The sequence below is a fragment of the Pongo abelii genome, chromosome 4, assembly GCF_028885655.2.
Source record: "Pongo abelii isolate AG06213 chromosome 4, NHGRI_mPonAbe1-v2.0_pri, whole genome shotgun sequence".
NCBI classification, from domain to species: domain Eukaryota; kingdom Metazoa; phylum Chordata; class Mammalia; order Primates; family Hominidae; genus Pongo; species Pongo abelii.
In genome coordinates this window covers 10,418,046-10,439,818 of record NC_071989.2, presented here as the reverse complement: position 1 = coordinate 10,439,818, position 21,773 = coordinate 10,418,046, and the positions used below count along the sequence as shown (strand labels likewise).

General features: G+C 46.5%; 1 protein-coding gene and 1 long non-coding RNA gene across 3 annotated transcripts in view; one reads left to right on the top strand and one right to left on the bottom strand.

Annotated features, from left to right (window-relative positions):
• Positions 1-14,988: 14,988 nt before the first annotated feature.
• LOC129059330 (uncharacterized) lies at positions 14,989-16,464 on the bottom strand. The gene is made up of 2 exons (XR_008525136.1): positions 16,376-16,464; positions 14,989-15,433 (listed from the first exon to the last, which is right to left on the bottom strand). It is a non-coding gene; the product is annotated as an uncharacterized LOC129059330 (long non-coding RNA).
• CMBL (carboxymethylenebutenolidase homolog) overlaps positions 16,325-21,773 on the top strand; it is a 32,605-nt gene continuing 27,156 nt past the window's right edge. Inside the window, 1 exon segment of one of the 2 annotated variants that reach the window (NM_001131958.1) lies at positions 16,325-16,589. The gene's annotated coding sequence lies outside the window, so the exon portion shown is untranslated. 2 annotated transcript variants of the gene reach the window in all.

Here is a 21,773-nt window from a genome sequence, read left to right as displayed (position 1 = left end):
TTAACCATCACACTGTCCATCAAATTTTAGGAAAGCTCTCATTTGGAACAGAGATAAGAGATGTCTTCCTCCACATTGCTGCTCTTTGTCATCTTGCTTTGTAGATAGAAGAATTAATGGATGACTAAGGGGATTGTTTTTCTAGTCAGCCCACCAAGGCTGCTGTTTGAACAAGCATTGGATCCAGAATCCATTTCTTTGAACCCAGCCACCTTGCTGCAGAGATTGAGAAATCCTGCCTCTATATTCAACTCAGTAAGACTGATCTCTTTGCACAACGAGCTTGCATTGTCATGGTACAGTTTAGGAGCATTGAGGTTCACAAACATGATAGTATCTTATTTATTGATTGAATGTTTACCAAGTACCAGACATTGTTCTAAGCACTTAATATACAATTTAATCTGTTAATCATATAGTTTAATCCTTAAAATAGCTTGTGTGCAGTAGACACAATTTCTACCCCCTTTTACAGATGCGCAAAGAGGCATTGAGAGTTAAGCACAGCAGCAGAGCTGTGATTTGCACGCAAGCAGTCTGCTCCAGAGCTCAGAGCTCTGCTGCTTAACTACCATGACTTAACACATTTCACAAACCATGACAACTTAGGCAAAGCACTTAAAGTTCACATAATAGTTTTAAATCACGTAAAATGGTGGTTTAGAGCAGGGCAGTTTAACATGTGATCTGAATTACAGAAAGGTAGGAATTAAAAAAACATTTTAACTTGGTGCATTGTAGTTGGACCTTAAAAAGTACTCAATACATTGGCAGCCAGAAATGGACAAGGGATGGCATGGATTTGTTAAAACGAGGTTTTTGGTATCCTTGAGGGTAGTCTGTAGGTACAGAGGAACTATGCAGATGTTCATTTTGGCTTTATGTTTTGATTTTCAACATATTAAATGTACAAATCCTAAATGTGTATTCTTTCATTAGTTATTAAAGTTTAGGTTATAGATCTCATTTTTCATATACATCTAGGATACTCAGGAATCCGTTTTAAGAGGTCTTTGGATAATACTTGGTCCTATTTACTAACTTAGTTAATTTAAAAAAAAAGATTTTTTTTTTGTTTGTTTGAGACAAGGTCTCACTTTGTCACCCAGGCTGGAGTCAGTGGTGCGATCTTGGCTCACTGCAGCCTCAACCTCCCGGGCTTGAGTGATCCTTTCACCTCAGCCCCCTAAGTAGCTGGGACTACAGGCACTCACCACCATGTCTGGCTAATTTTTTTATTTTCTGTAGAGATGGGGTTTCACCATGTTGCCCAGACTGGTCTCCAACTCCTGAACTCAAGCGATCTGCCCGCCTTAGCCTCCCAAAGTGCTAGGATTATAAGTGTGAGCCACTGCGCCCAGCCTAACTTAGTTAATTAACCATCTTCAAAACTTTTCAACCACATTTATAAATTTAATGTAACTGATTTCCTTTTAGAGTACTTTTGCTGTCTGAATTAACAACAACAAAAATTCCTGAGTACTAAATAATTATAGGAAATCTAATACATTAAATTTGCAAAGGAAGAAAAACAAATTCTCTTCTAAGCATTTCGATATGGTAAATAAACTAATTAAGACTTCATCCTTAAATCACAAGTCTAAATTAACTATTTACTTATACCTTTTAACTTTGTGTTACATGTCTGACCTTTTTAACAGGCCAAATTCTCTTAACTATATTAAGAACATAAAATACCAAATATGCACATATACCTATTTAAACACATTTCAGATTAATACTATGGTATGGTTTTGAGTCTCACAAGTTTTCAGTACTTAATTATAAATCTCCAACCAAAAAATACATACCTGGCTGGTTATGGCAGTTCATGCCTGTAATCCCAGCACTTCGGGAGGCTGAGGTGGAAGGATCACTGGAGGCCAAGACTTGGAAACCAGCCTGGGAAACATAGCTAGACCCCACCCATCTCTGCAAAAAATGACTTAAAACAATTCTTCAGGCATGGTGGCGTGTGCCAAGGTTGCTGAGTAGTAAAAAGAGAGATGGCTGGGCGCAGTGGCTCACCTGCATTTCATGATACTGGTAATCCCAGCATTTTGGGAGGCCATGGCAGGTGGATCATCTGAGGTCAGGAGTTTGAGACCAGCCTGGCCCACAAGGTGAAGCCCCATCTCTACTAAAAATACAAAAATTAGCCTGGTGTGGTGGTGCGCACCTGTAACCCCAGCTGCTGCAGAGGCTGAGGAAGGAGAATCACTTGAACCTGGGAGGTGGAGGCTGCAGTGAGCCAAGATGACACCACTGCACTCCAGCCTGGGTGACAGAGCGAGGCTCAGTCTGGAAGAAAAAAAAAGGACAGTTACCATGCTGGTTAATTGAGGCCACTAAGGTCAGGGACTGTAGGCAAACGTGAGTCCCAGTGCTGCAGGGATCTCGAATGACTCTTCCCATTGCCATTGGTCATACAGAGCCCTTTCTACAGTTGCTTTGTCAATGACCCACCCCCATAACCTGAAGAAGCATTAGTGTGGCTTATGTTGCTACACTCCAGTTATACAATTTGCTTAATTCAAACACCTTTAATAGGGATCCATAAATATGTAAATCCTTGTTCCTTTCAATATGAACGAATTTAAAACTTGTTCGAATCTTGCTTTTTCTTATTTTTCAGACCACACACAACTTTTGTGGATATTTAAAATGCTATATGTTTGGAATCGATATAACACATGCACCAATTTTTTTTTCTTTTTTTTTTTTTTTGAGACGGAGTCTTACCCTGTCACCCAGCCTGCAGTGCAGTGGCAACATCTTGCCTCACTGCAATCTCTGCCTTCCAGGTTCAAGCCATTCTCGTGCCTCAAACTCCTGAGTAGCTGGGATGATAGGCATATGCCATGATGCCCATCTAATTTTTGTATTTTTTTGTAGAGACGGGGTTTCACTATGTTGGCCAGGCTGGTCTCGAACTCCCAATCTCTAGTGATCTGCCTGCCTCAGCCTCCCAAAGTGTTGGGATTACAGGCGTGAGCCACCGCTGCTGGTAGATGCACCAAGTTTTGAGGGCATTCTGACTGAGGCCTGGCAAGAATCCTGCCTGAGGTATGAGGTGCTTGCCCTAATACCCAGAATTCATTAATGTGAGCTTATTAGGAAAAAGGGTCTTTGCAGATGTGATTAAGTCAAGCATCTTGAGATGGGATCTTCCTGGATGATCTGGGTGGGCCCTGAATTCAAGAAGTGTCCTTGTAAAAGACAGAAGATGATGCAGCCCACGGAGGGGGACAGAGATTGGAGCGATGCGGCCAAAAGCCAAGGAACACGTGGATCCTCCAGAAGCCAGAAGAGGCAAGAAGGGATTCTCCTTGATATGGTTTGGTTCTGTGCCCCACCTAAATCTCCTGTCGAATTGTCACCCTCAATGTTGGAGGAGGGGCCTGGTGGGAGGTGACTGGATCGTGGAGGTGGCGGGGTGGACTTCCCCTTTGCTGGTCTCCTCATCATGAGTTCTCATGAGATCTGGTTGTTAAGAGTGTGTGGCACCTCCCTCTTCCCTCTGTCTTCCTCCTGCTCCAGCCAGGTGAAGATGTGCCAGCTTCCCCTTCCCCTCCCACCACGATTGTAGGTCTCCTGAGGCCTTCCAGCCATGCTTCCTCTACAGCCTGTGGAACTGCGAGTCAATGAAACCTCTTTTCTTCATAAATTACCCAGTCTCAGGTAGTTCTTTTCTTTTCTTTTGAGACAGAGTTTCACTCTTGCTGTCCAGGCTGGAGTGCAACGGCACGATCTTGGCTCACTGTAACCTCTGCCTCCTGGGTTCAAGCGATTCTCCTGCCTCAGCCTCCCGAGTAGCTGGGATTACAGGCATGTACCACCGCACCCGGCTAATTTTTTTTTATTTTTATTTTTTGTATTTTTAGTAGCGACGGGGTTTCACCATGTTGGCCAGGCTGGTCTTGAACTTCTGACCTCAAGTGATCCGCCCACCTAGGCCTCCCAAAGTGCTGGGATTACAGGTGTGAGCCACCGCACTCAGCCACAGGCAGTTGTTTATAGCAATGTGAGATCGGAATAATACACTCCCCTAAAGTCCTCAGAGGGGGCACACCCTGCCAGACTTGCGGTCTTCAGAACTGTGAAAGAATACGCTTCTGTTGTTTTAATCCACCAAGTTTCTGGTCATTTGTTATGACAGTCACAAGAAACTAATATAGGTCTGGTCAGGGGCATACCTGCGTGAAGTTGGTTCAGGCATGTGTATTAAGAATCTTAAATTGCAAATATAGGCAGGGCACGGTGGCTCATGCCTGTAATCCCAGCACTGGGAGGCCAAGGTGGGTGGATCACTTGAGGTCAAGAGTTTGAGACCAGGCTGGCCAACATGGTGAAACCCTGTCTCTACCAAAAAATACAAAAATTAGTCAGGTATAGTGACACACGCCTGTAATCCCAGCTACTGGAGAGGCTGAGGCATAAGAATCGCTTGAACTTGGGAGGCAGAGGTTGCAGGGAGCTTGCATCACTGGAGACCGAGCCACTGCACTCCAGCCTGGGTAACACAGTGAGAGCCTGTCTCAAAAAAATTTTTTAAAGTTGCTAGAAATCCAGTATGAGAAATAAAAATGAAATTCTAAGCCTCCCAAGCAACTGACGGTCTCCAGACTCCTTCTTGGCCAAGGGGACCCCAGAGAAATCCTGAAAACTGAGTTCCTGACCATGATGGTATGGAAGGTTGACATGCCTCATTATACCCCGATGCCCTGGATAACGACCATGAGGCTTTCCTTCCCAGGGGGGTAAACAGAAACCAACCCTTGGGAAAGAGGCTTCACTCTTGGTATCAACCAGCCACCTAATGCTGCCCTGCCCTCATGTGGTCTGGACAAAATAACTGACCGGCATCCTTGGTAAGAGGACTACTGGCTGCGGAGTAGTTAGATAAGAGACTGCTGGCCATGAAGTCATTCTGGCAGGTCTCCAAAGGATGCAAAGTGAGGATTTTCATGTCCTCTGACTCATCTTTTGATGTCAGAGGCCTGAAAACTCCACTCTCGGATCATGCTAACCCTGCCATTTTTTGAACACAGGTCCTAGGGAGAGGCATGGAGCTCGACTGCACGTGTGCGCGTTTCTCTTCTCATCAATATTCAATGCTCTGCCCATAGCTTTTCGAATGTGTGTATTTGGCCACCTCATTCAGCATAAATTCCTGTCTTGTTCTTCTGCCCCTGGAAGGGTCTGTTTCTGGCTGGAGGCTCTGCTTCTCAGCCTGTCACAATGGCTGCCCTGCAGGCTGCAGCCCCTTTATGAGAAGGAAGCTCTTCTTTCTAGGTTTATGAACCTCGTCATTCCTCAGTTGACAAGTGACATTATCTGAAATGTAAAAGGGACAATTTTAAGGATGGAGTTTGCTAGAACTGAAGGTCGGGGTGGATCTGGGCCTCTGAAAGGGATGGGAACCAGAACCTAAAACATTGGCAGGACCCTCCCTAATTTTCATCTTCTTCATTGTTTCTTCTCACATTAGACCTGCTTCCCTAGCAGAATATGGCCAACCCACGCTCCTGCATTTATCTGTTACTATTCCCGCACACTAGCTAGTTTACTGTCACCTTAAATCAAAGGCCTAACTTACATCAGGTGCCCACCCTAGTCTGATCCACCATGGTCCCGGGGGCAGGATCTTGCTGTCTAAACATGGCAGCTGCATGCCCACACCTATGGACCAGCAGGCTGATTCTCTGAGAAAAGCAGGCTGGTGAATGTAGCAGCAATCTCGTTTGGCTGTGTGTGCTGCCTAAAAACAGCAACCCAAAATGAAGTGCCTGAAAACAACATTATTTATTTTCACAGATCTGGAGGCCAGCTAATGCAGAATGGGCTTGGCTGGACAGTGCTGCTTCAAGGGATGACTCTGGCTGGGGCTCAGGTTCAGGGGAGGACAGCTGTCTGGGAGAAACCCTTCTCGTGGTAATGGCAGACACAGGAAGGCAGGCCCAAGCACACTAACATGCTTCAAGCCTCAACTTGCATCATGTATACTAATATCCTATTGGCCAAAGCAAGTCCCATGGCTGAGCCAAGTCAGTGAGATCGGAGAAACACCCCTCTTATGAGAACTGGATGGGCCAGAGAGGATTTCTGGGCAATAATCTACTCTACCACGTGGTATCAGATGTTTAGTAATGGAACCAAGTGATCAAACTTAACACCACTAATAGTAGAGTATCTAGCATGTACCTCCTGATTTATTGTGACACGAAGTTCTTAAGACAGTCTATAAATACTCTTGTCAAAAATGTTTAACCTGAAACTAATCTAGCCTCTAAATTTAATTTCTGGTTCACAGGAAATACGGTAAAGGAGTGAGTTAAATGGACACCGTCTCAGGTATCTATTGCTGAGTAATAAGTTACTCCAACACTTAAAACACCAGTAAACAACAGCTCACAAGGTGGCCCAAGAGAAATCAAGGGGAAAGCCACATGCTTTTTATGACCTAGTCCCGGAAGTCACAGGCTTTTACTTTTGCCAGATTGTAGTTATTAGAAGTGACTCACTAAGTACAGCCCACACTCAAGGGGAAGCTGTGTCTTTTGAATGCGGACAGTCAAAACATTTGTGGGGCCTGGTGCGGTGGCTCACACCTGTAATCCCAGCACTTTGGGAGGCTGAGGTGGATCACCTGAGGCCAGGAGTTTCAGACCACCCTGGCCAGCATGGTGAAACCCCTCTCTACTAAAATAATAAAAATCAGCCAGGTAGCCAGGTGTGGTGGTGCGTGCCTGTAATCCCAGCTACTCGGGAGGCTGAGGCAGGAGAATTATTTGAACCCAGGAGGAACAGGTTGCCATAAGCTGAGATCATGGCACATGCCACTGAACTCTGGCCTGGGCGACAGAGTGAGACCCTGTCACGAGAGAGAGAGAGAGGGAGAGAGAGAGAGAGAGAAAGAGAGAGAGAGGGAGGAAGGGAGGAAGGGAAAGAGAGAGAGGAGAGAGAGAGAAAGAGAGAGAGAGGGAGGAAGGGAAAGACAGAGAGGAGAGAGAAAGAGAAAGAAAGAAAGAGAAAGAGAGAGAGGAAGGGAAGAAGGGAAAGAGAGACGAGAGAAAGAAAGAAAAAGAAAGAGAAAGAAAGAAAAAGAAAAAAGGAAAGAAAGAAAAAGAAAAAAAAGAAAAGGAAGGAAGGAAGGGAAAAGCATTGTGGACATATTTTAAAATTAAAATCACCAATGGGGTTATTTAGGTTAAAAAAGACTACCGAGATAAAAGAACCAAAAGCGGCTGGGCCTGGTGGCTCATGCCTGTAATCCCAGCACTTTGGGAGGCCAAGGCAGGTGGATGACTTCAGATCAGGAGTTCGAGACCAGCCTGGCCAACATGGTGAAACCCCGTCTCTACTAAAAATACAAAAATTAGCCAGGCGTGGTGGCAGGCGCCTGTAATCTCAGCTACTCGGGAGGCTGAGGCAGGAGAATCGCTTGAATCCGGGAGGCGGAGGTTGCAGTGAGCTGAGATCCGGCCACTGCACTGCAGCCTGGCAGCCTGGGCCATAGAGGGAGACTATGTCTCAAAAAAAAACAAAAAAAAAAGTTAGAAAGAAAAAGAAACACACCACACCACAGGTGGCTACGCTGGGAAGCACCGTGGTGGGTCAAGAAGCAGAAGGAGCAGCGCAAATGTGAACAAGAGGCTTGACTGTGGTTTTTGAAGGAAGGAATGGGCAAGGCAGGATAAGCAGGAGTAGGATTGCTGAGTCTGAATACTTTCGGCAGGCTCCGGGGCATAAGGGCCAACTCTAGTTGTCTGGTACCTGGCCCTAGAGTCATTAGTGCAGGTGGATAGTGGCCCTGAGAGCCCTGTTGAGACAGCCAGGTGGGAAGGGCTCCCTGGCAGAGCCTCGGACCTACTTGCGCACTGGAGTGGAGACACCCTAGTTCGCGCAGTTTGCGGCGGGGAGGAACCTGGCCCCTCCTCTTCCTGTGTGGAAGCTGGAATTCAATCTGCGAGGCGGGAAGCCGGCAGGAAGCACACTCTCTTGCTTTGCTAAAAGTCTCTCTTTCCCATTTTTTTCTTTTTGCCCAATAAACCCCATTTTTCTCACTCTTCAATTGTCTGCGAGCCTAAATTTTCATCGCTGTGTGATAAGGACTCCATCTTTAGCTGAACTAAGGAGAAGTCCCGCAACACTGTGAGAGCTCAGTGAAGGAGGTGGTGCAGTAGGGGCTCTGGATTGGTTGGTTGGCATTTGAAAGGCAGGCACTCTCTCCAGTAGGAACTGGCCAGCCCCAGGAAGGGCAGCCTTTCCAGGGTCAGCAAGGTCTCACCTGTGAAAAAAATCAGAAACACATGCTTGGGCCAGGCGTGGTGGCTCAGGCCTGTAATCCCAGCACTTTGGGAGGCCGAGGCGGGCAGATCACTTGAGATCAAGAGTTCAAAACCAGCTTGGCCAACATGGTGAAACCCCGTCTCTACTAAAAATACAAAAAAATTAGCCGGGTGTGCTGGTGCGTGCCTGTAGTCCCAGCTACTTGGGAGGCTGACGTGGGAGAGTTGCTGAACCCAGGGAGCAGAGGTTGCAGTGAGCCGAGATCGTGCTATTGCACTCCAGCCTGGGTGACAGAGCGAGACTTCATCTCAAAAAAGAAAAAGAAAAAGAAAAAGAAACATGCTTAATACACTTAGTGATGTAAAACACATGTAGTATTTCATACAGTTTTTGAGGGTCAGGAATCTGGGGGTGGCTTAGCCCATGGGTCTGGCACAGGGTCTCTCAGGAAGTGACCATCAAGATGTTGGCCAGAGCTGCAGTCATCTGAAACTTCACTGGGGCTGGAGGATTTGTGTCCAAGATGACCCAGCCACATGGCTCCTGGAAAGAAGCCTCCGTTCATGGCTGGCTCTGGCCAGCAGCCTCTGTTCTTCACCACGTGGGCCTTCTCACAGGGCTGCTGGCACCTCTCAGAGCAAGCGATCTGACAGAGGGAGCGAGAGTGGAAAATAGAGGCCAAGATGAAGCCACTTATAAAAATAAGTTAACATCAGAAGTGACAGCATACTACGTTTTATCCGTTTTTCTGTAGCTTATAACAGAACACTTAAAACTGAGGAATTTGCAAAGGAAAAGAACTTGTTTCTTACAGTTACGGCAGCCAAGCAGTCCAGAGTTGAGGGGCTGCATCTGGCGAGGGCCTTCTTGCTGGAGGAACCTGCAGAGTCCCAAGGAGCGCAGGGCATCAGGCAGCAGGGAGACTGAGCGTGCTAGCTCAGGTAGATCTTCCTCTTCTTATAAAGCCACCAGTTCCACTCCCAAGATAACCCATGAATCCATGAATCCATGAATGGATTGATCCATTTTGCCCCCATGACCCAGTCACCTCATAAAGGCCCCACCTCTCAGCACTGCCACATTTGGGATTAAATTTCAACGTGAGCTTTGGCAGGGACAAACATTCAAACCACAGCACATTACTTCTGTTGCATGTCATTGGTCTCACAGACCAACTATGGTGTGATGAGGCACAGCGGGGTTGGGGACTACTGAAGGCTATGACTGCTAGAAGGTGAGAATCAGCACGGGCCAGCCAGCAGACAGCCACAGTCCACCTTCTGGTCTCCAAAGGTTCACATCCTTCCCACACGCAAAATACCATCAACTCCTTCCAAAGTTCCCCAAAAGCTTATCCTGTTGTAGCATCAGTTCCATCTCCAGATCATCTAAATCAGGTCCAGGTGGGACTTTATTTCCTTAAATACAGTTTCTACATTATAATTCTTCTCGATAGGTTGTCTCTCTACCTCTGTCTCTCCCTCACCAATTGAACACATAAGAAAACACAGAATAACTACTCCAGACGCCCCTGTTCACAAAGGGAGAAAAAAAGGTGTCATGTGTGTGGCTGAGGAGCAGCCTCAGTCCACTGCTTGACAGTAGAATTTTTAGGGTCTTCTTTTTGGCCAGTCATTGTAGCTCATTCCTGTAATCCCAGCACTTTGGGAGGCTGGGGTGGAAGGATCACTTGAGCCCAGGAGTTCAAGACCAGCCTGGGCAACATAGTGAAACCCTCATTGCTACAAAAAATAAAAACAAAATTAGCCATGATGACGTGGCTAATTAGGCATGATGACATCTGCCAGTAGTCTCCAGCTACTGGGGAGGCTGAGGTGGGAGGATTGTTTTAGCCCAGGAGGTCCAGGCTGCAGTGAACCAAGATCGTGCCACTGCACTCCAGCCTGATTGATAGAGCAAGACCCTGTCCCCTCCCCCAAAAATAAGTAACAAATAAGGTCTTCTTTTTAGGTTGTATTATCTCTGTTCCTTTCAGTCCAGCTGGTAACGTTTCCATATATACAATTCTCTTAAACTATGGAGTTTCTGTGAATTTTATTGGGGTTCACTCCATAGACAAATGCAACACCCACAAATCTGTTCTCTACCTTTGGCTTCTGCAGACAGCTGAGGGACAAAGCCCTTAAGCTTCCTAGAAGCACTCTCCTTTGATTGAGAGAGCCTGTGGGGTGCACCTTTACTCTATAGAGCAGGCCCTTTGTCTGACTCAGTGGTACTCTGAGATGCCACCTTATATCTCTTTGGAATCTTACAGTCACACCTAAGGGTTCATCTTGGACCACAGTTTTTCTGGCAGGACCTGCATTCGATCTTTGCTTAGAAGCCATTTCTTAACTGTTTCATAATTTGCTAATATAGTTTGGATATTTGTCCCCACCCAAATCTCATGTTGAAATATAATCCTCAATGTTTGAGGTGGGGCCTGGTAGGAGGGAAGAGTTTGGATCATGGGGATGATTCAAAACTGAAGCTCATGGATGGCTTGAGTCATCCTCTTGGTGATAAGTGAGATCTTGTTCTGAGTTCCCACGAGATCTGCTTGTGTAAGTGTCTGACAGCCAGGTGCTGTGGTCCCAACACTTCGATAGGCCGAGGTGGGCAGATAGCTTGAGCCCAGGAGTTCGAGACCAGCCTGGGCAACATGGTGAAACCCTCTCTCTACAAGGAAATTTTAAAAATAGCTGAGTGTGGTGGTCGCACCTGTATTCCCAGCTCCTCGAGAGGCTAAAGTGGGAGGATTACTTGAGCCTGGGAGGTTGAGGCTGCAGTGAGTCAAGATTATGCCACTGCACTCCATCTTGAGCGACAGAGCCTGACTGTTGCTGCAGTGCAGTGGTGTGATCTTGGCTCACTGCGGCCTTGAACTCCTTTGCTCAAGCAATCCTCCCACCTCAGTCTTCCAAGTAGCTGGGACTACAGGCATGCACCACCACACCCAGCTAATTTTTTCACTTTTTCGTAGAGACAGAGTCTCACTACCTTGCCCAGGCTGGTCTTAAACTCCTGGGCTCAAGTGATCCTCCTGTTTTGTTTGTGATCCTCTCAAAGTGTTGAGATTACAGGTGTGAGCTACCACACCTGGCCCAGGTATTTCTCTATAGTAGTGCAAGAACGGCCTAATACATTTGCCATCTAGGCAGACTGAGAATTTCCAGAACTGTCCAGTTCTAACTCATTTATATTTAACTGTCTTTCCTTTTGTTGACCTCTCCTCTAAGATCTTACTAGAAGGAACTAGAAAAAACTAGGTAGTACTTTCAACACCAATTGAAGATCTCCTTGGCCAGATTACCCCGCTAATTTGCTTCTGTCTACATAACTGCAGTCAACAGCATTGCCAAACTTCCTGCCACTGCATAATAAGGACCCCCTTCCTCCAGGTTCTAGTTCATTGACCTCACTTTCCTACAAGTGCTCACTTGCCACCTTTAAAGAACCAAGTCTTAGGCCCAGTGTGGTGGCATGTGCCTGTAATCCAGCACTTTGGGAGGCTGACTCAGGAGGATCCCTTGAGCTCAGGAGTTTGAAGCTGCAAAGAGCTATGACCATGCCACTGCAGCCTGAGCAACAGCGTGAGGCCCTGTCTCTAAAAAACAAAACAAAAACAAAAGACCTGAATCTTTTATCAACAGCTTTTTTCAGCTAAATCAAGGTTTTCACTAACACTCTCGATAATCCAAAGCCACAGTTCCAAAGTCACTATCATACATGAGGTGTTGTCATAGCAGCACCCCACTTCCAGGTATCAAAGGTATCAACATCTGTGTGAACTAACAATTGCTGTGTAACAGTTTAGCCCAAAACTTAGCAGCTTACAACAATAAACATTATCTTGCACAGTTTGAGGTTCAGGAGTCTGGGAATGGCTTAGTTGGAGTTTCTGGCTCAGGGTCTCTCAGGAGGTTACCATGGGGTTATAGCATCTGACACTTGGTTGAGGCTGAAGGATTCTTGTCCAGGATGGCCCAGGAACATGGCTGTGGGCCACAGATTTCTTTGCTCCAGAGGCTACTCAAGACATGGCTGGGAGCTGACTTCCCCTACAGCATGTGATCTGAGAGAGAAAGCTAGACACACACACACACACAGACACACAGAAAGAGAGAGACAGAGAGAGAGAGAGGAGAGGTGGAAGTCCCAGAGTCTTCTCTAATCTAATGTTGGAAGAGACATACCATCTGATATGGTTTGGCTGTGTCCACACCCAAATCTCACCTTGAATTCCTATGTGTTGTGGGAGGGACCCAGTGGGAGGTAATGAATCATAGGGGCAGGACTTTTTTTTTTTTAGATGGAGTTTTGCTCTTGTTACCCAGGCTGGAGTGCAGTGGTGCAATCTCAGCTCACTGCAACTTCCCCCTCCTGGGTTCAAGAGATTCTTGTGCCTCAGCCTCCTGAGTAGCTGGGATTACAGGCGCCCACCACCATGCCTGGCTAATTGTTTGTATTTTTAGTAGAGACGGGGTTTCACCATGTTGGCCAGGTTGGTCTCAAACTCCTGACCTCAGGTGATCTGGCCGCGTTGGCCTCCCAAAGTGCTGGGATTACAGGCGTGAGCCATGGCACCTGGCCTGGGGTCAGGTCTTTCCCATGCTGTTCTCGTGATAGTGAGTAAGTTTCACAACATCTGATCGTATTATAGGAAGGAGTTACCCTGCACAGCTCTCTTTTCCTGCCACCATCCACATAAGATGTCACTTGCTCCTCCTTGCCTTCTGCCATGATTGTGAGGCCTCCCCAGCCATGTGGAACTGTAAGCCCATTAAACCTCATTCTTTTGTAAATTGCCCAGTCTCGGGTATGTCTTTACTGGCAGCATGAAAACAGACTAATACACCATCACTATGTCGGTACTCTATTGGTCACACAGACCAACCAAGGTAAGTTTGGGAGACTACATAGGGTTGTGATTTCTCAGAGGCAGGGCACGTTATGAGTCATCTTGGAGGCTGACTACTACAAAATTATTAAGGGGTAAAATGTCAGGTTGTCTGTAATTTCTACGCTTTTGAAAAAAAATTGATGAAGCAAGTTTAGCAAAATACTAAAGATATTTAGGCCCGGGGTATATGGGAATTAATTGTATTCTTCTTTCTACCTTTCTATATGTTTGTACATTTTCATTAATAAAAAGTGAAAACAAAAGCAAATTTAAGCTTTCTATCTGGGGATGACAAGATGGCCGACTGGTGCTCAAGAACCTTCTAGAAATCACCTACCCAGCCTCTCACCTGTCTTCACCAGCAGTGCCTGCCCTGTGCACGGGATTCAGCGCTTTCCCAGCAGGCTCCCTGCAGCTCCACCAAGGAGTGCTGGAGGCTGAGTCAGCAGCACGGCCAGGAATGGTAACAGATGACACAGAATATGTTTGCCCTCAGGTATTATTTTGAGATGTTCTGAAACACAGCAGCACTTTTTCTGATTTTGTTCCAAGCGTCTTTAGAGGAGCAACTCCAAGGAATGCTTTTCCTGACCTTGCCTTCAAGGTCAGTGTAAATCACAGGAGTTTGAGCAGAGTCAGCAATTTTGTTTAACTTTGACCTTGCCCTGTTTGTTAATTCAGCTTGGACTCATTCTGTCCCTGGAATTTAGTTACCTATTTTATAATGAAAACTAAAGATAACTTTGGAGGGGTAACGAGCAGCAAACGCTGAGTCATAGCTCTTTAATTTATAGGGAACTCCATGAAATCTTAGAGTTCATTTCTGCTGAGAGTTTCTATAAGAAGGACACTTAATTTTTTTAAGATCCTAGGTTAAATAATCACTTGTGTGATTAATTTTCCATGGAGTTTGGCACTAAAACTGGTGAAGTTGAAAAATTGTCCTTTTAGGTGTCACAAGCAATTTACACATTGTAGGATGGAAACAAGAATTTTTCTTCAGCCTGGGTAACAGGGCGAAACCCCATCTCTACAAAAACAAAAACAAACAAACAAACAAAAACTTAATTGGGTGACATGCCTGTAGTCCCAGCTACTTAGGAGGCTGAGGTGGGAGGATCACCTGAGCCCAGGGAAGTAGAGGCTGCAGTGAGCTGTGATTGTTCCACTGCTCTCCAGTCTGGGTGACAGAGTGAGACCCTGCCTCAAAAAAAGTAAATAAATTTTTTTCTTTGGGGCTGACCCTGAATTTGTTCTGGGTAATAACACTTTGGTAACTTTTTAAATTATTCTGGTGTTTAAAAAATCCCTAACCATTATTTTAGAGAAATTCCAAGCCCATAAAATAATTCAACTGCAGATGCTTCAGACTGGGTTTTGAAAGATCCTGTCTGAAAGAAAATTAGTGTATCTCTAGCAGGAAAACACTGTTTTAGTCCGTTTGGGCTGCTATAACAAAAACACCAGGCTGGGCGAGGTGGCTCACGCCTGTAATCCCAGCACTTTGGGAGGCCGAGGCCAGTGGATCACCTGAGGTCAGGTGTTTGAGACCATCCTTACCAACATGGTGAAACCCCGTCTCTACTAAAAATACAAAAAGTAGCTGGGCATGGTGGTACACGTCTGTAGTCTCAGCTACTCAGGAGGCTGAGGCAGGAGAATTGCTTGAACCCGAGAGGCGGAGGTTGCAGAGAGCCAAGACGGCACCACTGCACTCCAGCCTGGGTGACGCAGTGAGACTCTGTCTCAAAAACAGCAACAACAACAACAAAAACACCATAGATAGACTTGGGTAGCTTAAACAACATTTATTTCTTATAGTTCTGGAAGTTGGAAGTCTGGGATGGGCTAGCAGGATTGGGTTCTTGGTGAGTGTCCTCTTCCTGGCATACAGATGAGGAAGCAAGCTCCCTTGCCTCTTTTTGTAATGGCACAAATCCCATTCTTGGGGGCTCCACCCTCATGATCTAAGCATCTCCCAAAGGCCCCGCCTCCAAATACCACCATGGTTAGGATTTCAACATACAAATTTGGGAGGGGACACAAACATTCAGTCCATAACAACACCTTTGCAGTGGGGAAGGCAGGAAGTGCGGCCACCATGGTGCAATGGCTTTTTAATGTGCCCATTTGTCCAGGCTGAGCTATATTCCTAGAATTGCCTTTTCCTGTATGTTTCCAGTTTGAGCGAGCCACAGGGGTGTGCTTCTGCAGCCAAGTTGAAGCTGTTGTCATAACCTTGAGCAGATGACCAGAGAAAACAGGAAGGTGGAGGCAAGTATGAAACGTGTATTAATTTCTTTTTTTAGAAAAGGTTTAATTTGGGGCTGGGGCTGGGTGCGGCGGCTCACGCCTGTAATCTCGGCACTTTGGGAGGCCGAAGCAGGTGGAACACTTGAGGTCAGGAGTTCGAGACCAGCCTGGCCAACACGGTAAAACTCCGTCTCTACTGAAAACACAAAAATTAGCTGGGCGTGGTGGCGCGTGCCTATAATCCCAGCTACTGGGGAGGCTGAGGCAGGAGAATCACTTGAATCTGGGAGGTGGAGGTTGCAGTGAGGTTGAGGTTGAGATCCTGCCACTGCACTCCAGCCTTGGCAACAGGGTGAGACTCCACCTCAAAAAAAAAAAAAAAAAAAAAAAAATTGTGGCTGGGCATGGTGGCTCACACCCGTAATCCCAGCACTTTGGGAGGCTGAGGGGGAGGATCACTTGAAGCCAGGAGTTCGAGGCTCCAGTGATCTATGATTGTGTCACTGCACTCCAGCCTGGGTGACAGAATAAGACCCTATCTCTAAAATAAAATAAAATAAAATAAACAAAAAATAGCTTAATTTATATTTACAGCAGAAGTTACTTGTCTTGGAAGCCAGGCACGCACGTACATCTCACAGAAGGCTGGCTGTCTTCCTTCTCCTGGCCCCCCTGCCTCTTCCCTCCAGGCTTCCTGATTCTCTTCTCCCTTCCTCTCTGCGCTTCCCTCCCTCCGTCCCCCTCTCCCTGCACCTTTCTTTATCTCGGAGCCTCTCCCATCTCTCCCTCCCTCTTCCTCCCTACCCCACCCTCCGAGCACCCCACTTCTTCCCCTCCCCTCATACTTCCCTCCCTCCCTTCTCTCGTCTCCTCCCCACTGCGCCTCCCTCCCTCCTTGCCTTCCTTCCCTTCCCCGACTTTGCAGACCTCTCTTCCCCCAGGCCTCCTCCTCCTCTCCGCCCCCTCCGGGCTCGGCTCTCCCAGGAGGCTACGACTCCGGGTGGAGCCACTGGTCCCGCAGGGATCCCCGCGTCCTCGGTCGCCGCGTCCACGTCCCTCTCGCGTCCCCGCCCGGCCCCACGCCGCCTCCTCTGGGTTCGGCCTCCGCGCGGTGCAGCGCAGTCTCAGGCCGCGGGACAAGGTACGTGCGCGTCCCCGGGGCACACAAGCCCACACAAGCCCGGGCCCCGCTTCTCTGAACTCGCGCGTGTGTTCTGACTATGGCAAAGAAGGTCTTTGCCGCGTGCACGGGTAAGGAACTTCCCATAGTCCGTTTTCAGAAGCTGACTTTCACAAAAGTGATACGTTGTCCTTGCAGAACAGCAGCCCCCACGATCCCATGCGTCCGAAGCAGCTGCTGTTTACATTTTGGTATTTTTCATGTAGGTGTGTCGCCATACATTTTAAAGACATAGTGGAAATCACACCGTCTGCAAACTTGCGTTCATTTTGGCCATTTAGCACGGAGGAGCCTTTCCTCCACGCCGTTAAATACTCCTTGTAACTATCTTCCTGCAGTGAGACATTCTGGTTGTAGCGTTTTTACTAATATAAAACTATAAAAAAACTGAGCATATTTGCATCTAAATCAGTGTCCACATTCGGCAGCTTTTCTTTAGGGTGGGTATTAAGAAGAGAGGTGCTGGGTCTGTGGATCTAAGAGTGGGACATCCTAAATGCTGGGTATGAGTGCCAAGAACGACTGGACAGTTTACACCCCACAGCCATGTGGGTCGGGCAGGCCTTGGAAACACTGTGCACTGAGATTTATGTCCACTTGCTGATGGAAGATGCCACCTGTTGTTTTCAAAGCCCATTTAAAATAAAGTGGTTAGTAATGAGCCTCGCGGGTATCCGGGGAATCCTGTCCAGGCCTGGGAACCCTATCCAGGCCTGGGAACAGCCAGAGAAAAAGCAGATTCTGCAGGGGCGTCGTTGGCATGTCTAAGAGGGCCAGTGTGTGCTCATCCAGGTAGCTTCCTAATTCATGCTATCTCAACCATAGACACTTGGAAAATACAAGCATGGCTGCTGAAAAATAAATATTTGGAGAAGTTTGATGTTTGTAGAATCATCTAAGGATAAGTACTGGCCCTGTCTTCCCTGCTGCAAGATTGAAAATCACTTGCCATGCAAGTTCCTACAATGTTTAAGCAGTAAAGGAGAAACCTCGTGCCTTTCCCGTTAGACCCCACCTTCCTGTGTTGTCTTGGGGTCCTCTGTAACCCTGAGCCCTGGATGCACTTCCACGTGGTTTCTATTTCTAAATTTCTAAAGCTTCCAGAAATGTATTCCTCCCTTCTCTCCTCTCCTCCCCACTGCGCCTCCCTCCCTCCTGGCCTTCCCTTCCCCTACTTTGCAGACCTCTCTTCCCCCAGACCTTCTTCCTCCTCCTCTCTGCCCCGGCTCCGGCTCTCCCAGGAGGCTGCAGATGTATTCCTAGACTTCCCTGCTTGTTCTAATCCCAACTGCACCAGTCCCTTTTGCTTGTCAAAATCTGTTTTCTCTATTTCTGTTGGAGAACTGCGTTGTGCCTGGAAGTCTGACTTGTGAGTTATTTGAATCCTTAGGGCGTGAAATCAGGAAAACCACACCCTCACCATACTTTACCACCTCTCCTGCCTCTCTGACTGCCAGTGTTAGAAAGGGAATGTTTGATTACATTGTTAAAAGATAATTTTCAGCCAAAGGTGAAATCATGACTTTTATACAGATATAAAAGTGATAAATATTTTATTTTATTCATTAAAGAGAGAAATAGGCAGATGTTGTAACTGGTTCAAAAAAGAAGTCAAGAAGTGCCAATGTATACGGAGTAAAGGAATGCCTCGTGAAGGTACACGCAGGAGAGGAGCATACCCTTGGAATTTGCAGATCAAACACTCAACTGTAAGGTCGGGCACAGTGGCTCATGCCTGTAATCCTAGCACTTTGGGAGGCCGAGGTGGATGGATCCTGAGGTCAGGAGTTTGAGACCAGCCTGGCCAACATGGTGAAACCCCGTCTCTACTGAAATACAAAAATTAGCCAGGCGTGGTGGCATGTGCCTTAATCCCAGCTACTCAGGAGGCTGTGGCAGGAATATCGCCTGAACCAGTGGGGCAGAGGTTGCAGTGAGCAGAGATTGCACCATTGCACTCCAGCCTGGGCAACAGAGTGAGACTCCGTCTCAAAAAAAGAAAAAAACAAAAAACAAAAAACACTCAACAGTGATCCCCATGGGTTTTGATGTGTAATTTTCCAGAGGGACATGCTTGTGTGAGGCAGAGTGAGGCTCCTTCACCCCTACAGAGTGACTCTTGTGGCCCCTGCAGCTCTGCCTCACACAAGCAAGTCTCTCTGGAAAATTGCACGTCAAAACCCATGGGGATCACTGTTGAGTATTTGATCTGCAAATTCCAATTCCATATGCTCCTCTCCTGTGCGTACCATCACATAGAAGTCATTCACACATATGCAGCACCTTGCAGCAATGTCTATGGGGAATTGTGCATTTGTGCTGGTGGCCAGTGTGGGCATTGCCGAAGAACATGGCCACCAGGGTGTCCTGCAGGGCACTCCCCAGAGCTAGGAAGAGCGTCCTGATTTCCAGAGACCTCACCAGTGCAGACCACAGAACTGACCTGGGGATGACCAGAAGGTGGTCCCAAACACATCTACCATGTTACAGAAAAGCCTTTATTGACAACATGTATAACGAGGACTCTGTCATGCATCTCAGACACACAGTCCTGCCCCAGCACAGGAGGAAAAGGAATCCTTCTTACTCATAACAAAGGACCTCATCATGCGTAAAAAGTGCCTCAGTGGAAAAGTACCCGTGTCTACAGCAAACCCTCTGGGCTGTCTGATTCCAGCTCCATTCATTGTACTTGAGCCATTTTTAGGAGTAAGTGGCAGATCTGATAGATCTGTAAATTCTGTCCTGTCTCTATGCAGAATTAATGGACTCTTTCCCCTCCTGTGGAAAAAAGTTAAAAAAAAACTAACATGTTGTCCAAGCTGGTCTCTAACTCCCAGTCTCAAGCAATCCTCTTGCCTCAGCCTCCCAAAGTGCTGGGATTACAGGTGTGAGCCACTGCGTTTGGCCAAAAAGATATTCTGTCTTCATTTGCAATTCATCTCAACATTTCTTTTGTCAACTAAAGAATGATGAGTTTCATACATTTGGAAAAAGAGAGCTTTATTTCTCATAAAGTGTTGCAGCCTGCAAAGCGGCCATTCTGACAGGCTGGGAAGTGTAGTCTCTGGCCAGAAGCTGGAAACAGACCCTTCCAGTGCGGGAAGAATAGTACAGGGATCTGTGCTGAACAGTGTGGCCAAATACACAGATTCAATAAGCTATAGGAGGGGTTATGAATTTTTAAAATAATTAGTTAGCTAATATTTTTGAGACAGGGGTTCATTCTGTCCCCCAGGCTGGAGTGCAGTGGCATGATCATTGGCTCACTGCAGTCTTGACTTCCTGGGCCCAAGTGATCCTCCTAGCTCAGCCTCCTAAAAGGCTGGGACCACAGGTGTGTGCCACCAAGCCTGGCTAATTTTCTAATTTTTTCTTTTTTGTAGAGATGGGGTCTCCCTGTGTTGCCCAGGCAGGTCTTGAACTCCTAGACTCAAGTGATCCTCCTGTCTTGGCCTCCCAAAGTTTTGGGAGTATAGGCATGAGCCACTGTTCCCAGCCATGAATATTTTTGAAGGAGAACTGTGTACGTGGGCAATTGAGCTTTTTGCCTCTTCATGGGACCCATGTTCAAAAAATGACTGCGTTAGCGTGATCCAAGGGTGGTATTTTTGGCCCTCTCTTGTTAAAAGCTGAAGCAGAGGACACAAAAATCCTTACTGTGCACCCTCTGTAGACAGGCCAGAACCATGTCATGGTTGGTGTTTTGTTATCAGCAAAAAGGAGGGCAGCGTCATGCGGCTGGGTGATATCAGTGTGGGGTCGTTTGAAGAGGCTAGTTTCTGTTTAGCCTTTAGAAAAGAAAGCCTCATGGTTAGTGAGTCGGGGGCGGATAATGAGAGGTGTGTGATCCCCCAACCCGTAACTATATAACTGAGTTATATGGCCAATGACTGAGTTTTTAAGGTTATTCTGGGGTCTCCTTGGTGAAGAGATGATCCAGTCAGTTGGTTGGGGGCTTAGAGTTTTTAGTTTACACTTTCCAGCACATGCATTTGTGCTCTTTTGATTTTCCTTCAAGCCTGTTAGAACATCCGTTAGATTTTTCCTATCGTTCAAGTAGAATGCAATCCTTAATGTTGTTTGTTTTTATATCTTTTGAAGAGTGATGGTTTTACTTCTTTCTGAAAATTATCTTTTAATAAATACATGTGTTGTTGACAGAAGGAAGTCAAACTCTGTAAAATGTTTGAAGAGGTTTATTCTGAGCCAAATGCGAGGACCATGCCCCATGACACAGCCCCCAGAGGGCCTGAGAACTGTGCCCAAGGTGGTTGAGTTACAGCTTGGTTTTATACATTTAGGGAGACACAGGAACTCAATCAATACATGTGAGGTATACATTGGTTCAGTCTGGAAAGGTGGGACAACTCAAAGGTCGGGGATGGCAGGGTCAGAGTGGTAGCTTACAGGTCACAGGGGAATTCAAAGGTTTTCTGATTGGTGCTTGGTTGAAAGAGTTAAATTAATAATGAAAGACCTGGAATCAATAGAAAGGAGGGTCTGGTTTAAGATAAGAGGTTTGGGAGACCAAAGTTCTTATTATGTAGGTGAAGTCTCATAGATGGCTACCCTTAGAGGCAATAGATAGCAAATGTTTTCTGTTCAGACCTTTAAAAGCTGCCAGCCTCTTGGGTAATCTTTTCAGGATCAGAAAGAGACCTGGAAAGGGAAGAGGATTCTCTACAGAATGTAAGTTTCCCTTACAAGAGATAGCTTTGCAGGGCCGTTTCAAAATACATCAAAAATATTTTGGGGTAAAATACTTGATTTGTTTCAGGGCCTGCTGTCTGTATCCTTGGATGTTGTATTTGAGTCAGGTTGGAATTTCATACCTTATTTCTACAAAAAGTCTGTTTCGTCAGTCTTGAGACCTCTGTTTGAATGTTAATGCTGGTCATTTGTGCCTGAACTTCAATGGAGGAGGGAATAATGAGGTATGTTGGACTCCTCCTTCCTGTCTTTTTTTTTTTTTTTGAGACGGAGTCTTGCCGCAACCTCCTGGGTTCAAGTGATTCTCCTGCCTTAGCCGCCCAAGTAGCTGGGATTACAGGTATGCACCACCATGCCCGACTAATTTTTTTTTTTTTTTTTTAGTAAAGACAGAGTTTCACCATGTTGGCCAGGCTGGTCTTGGACTCCTTG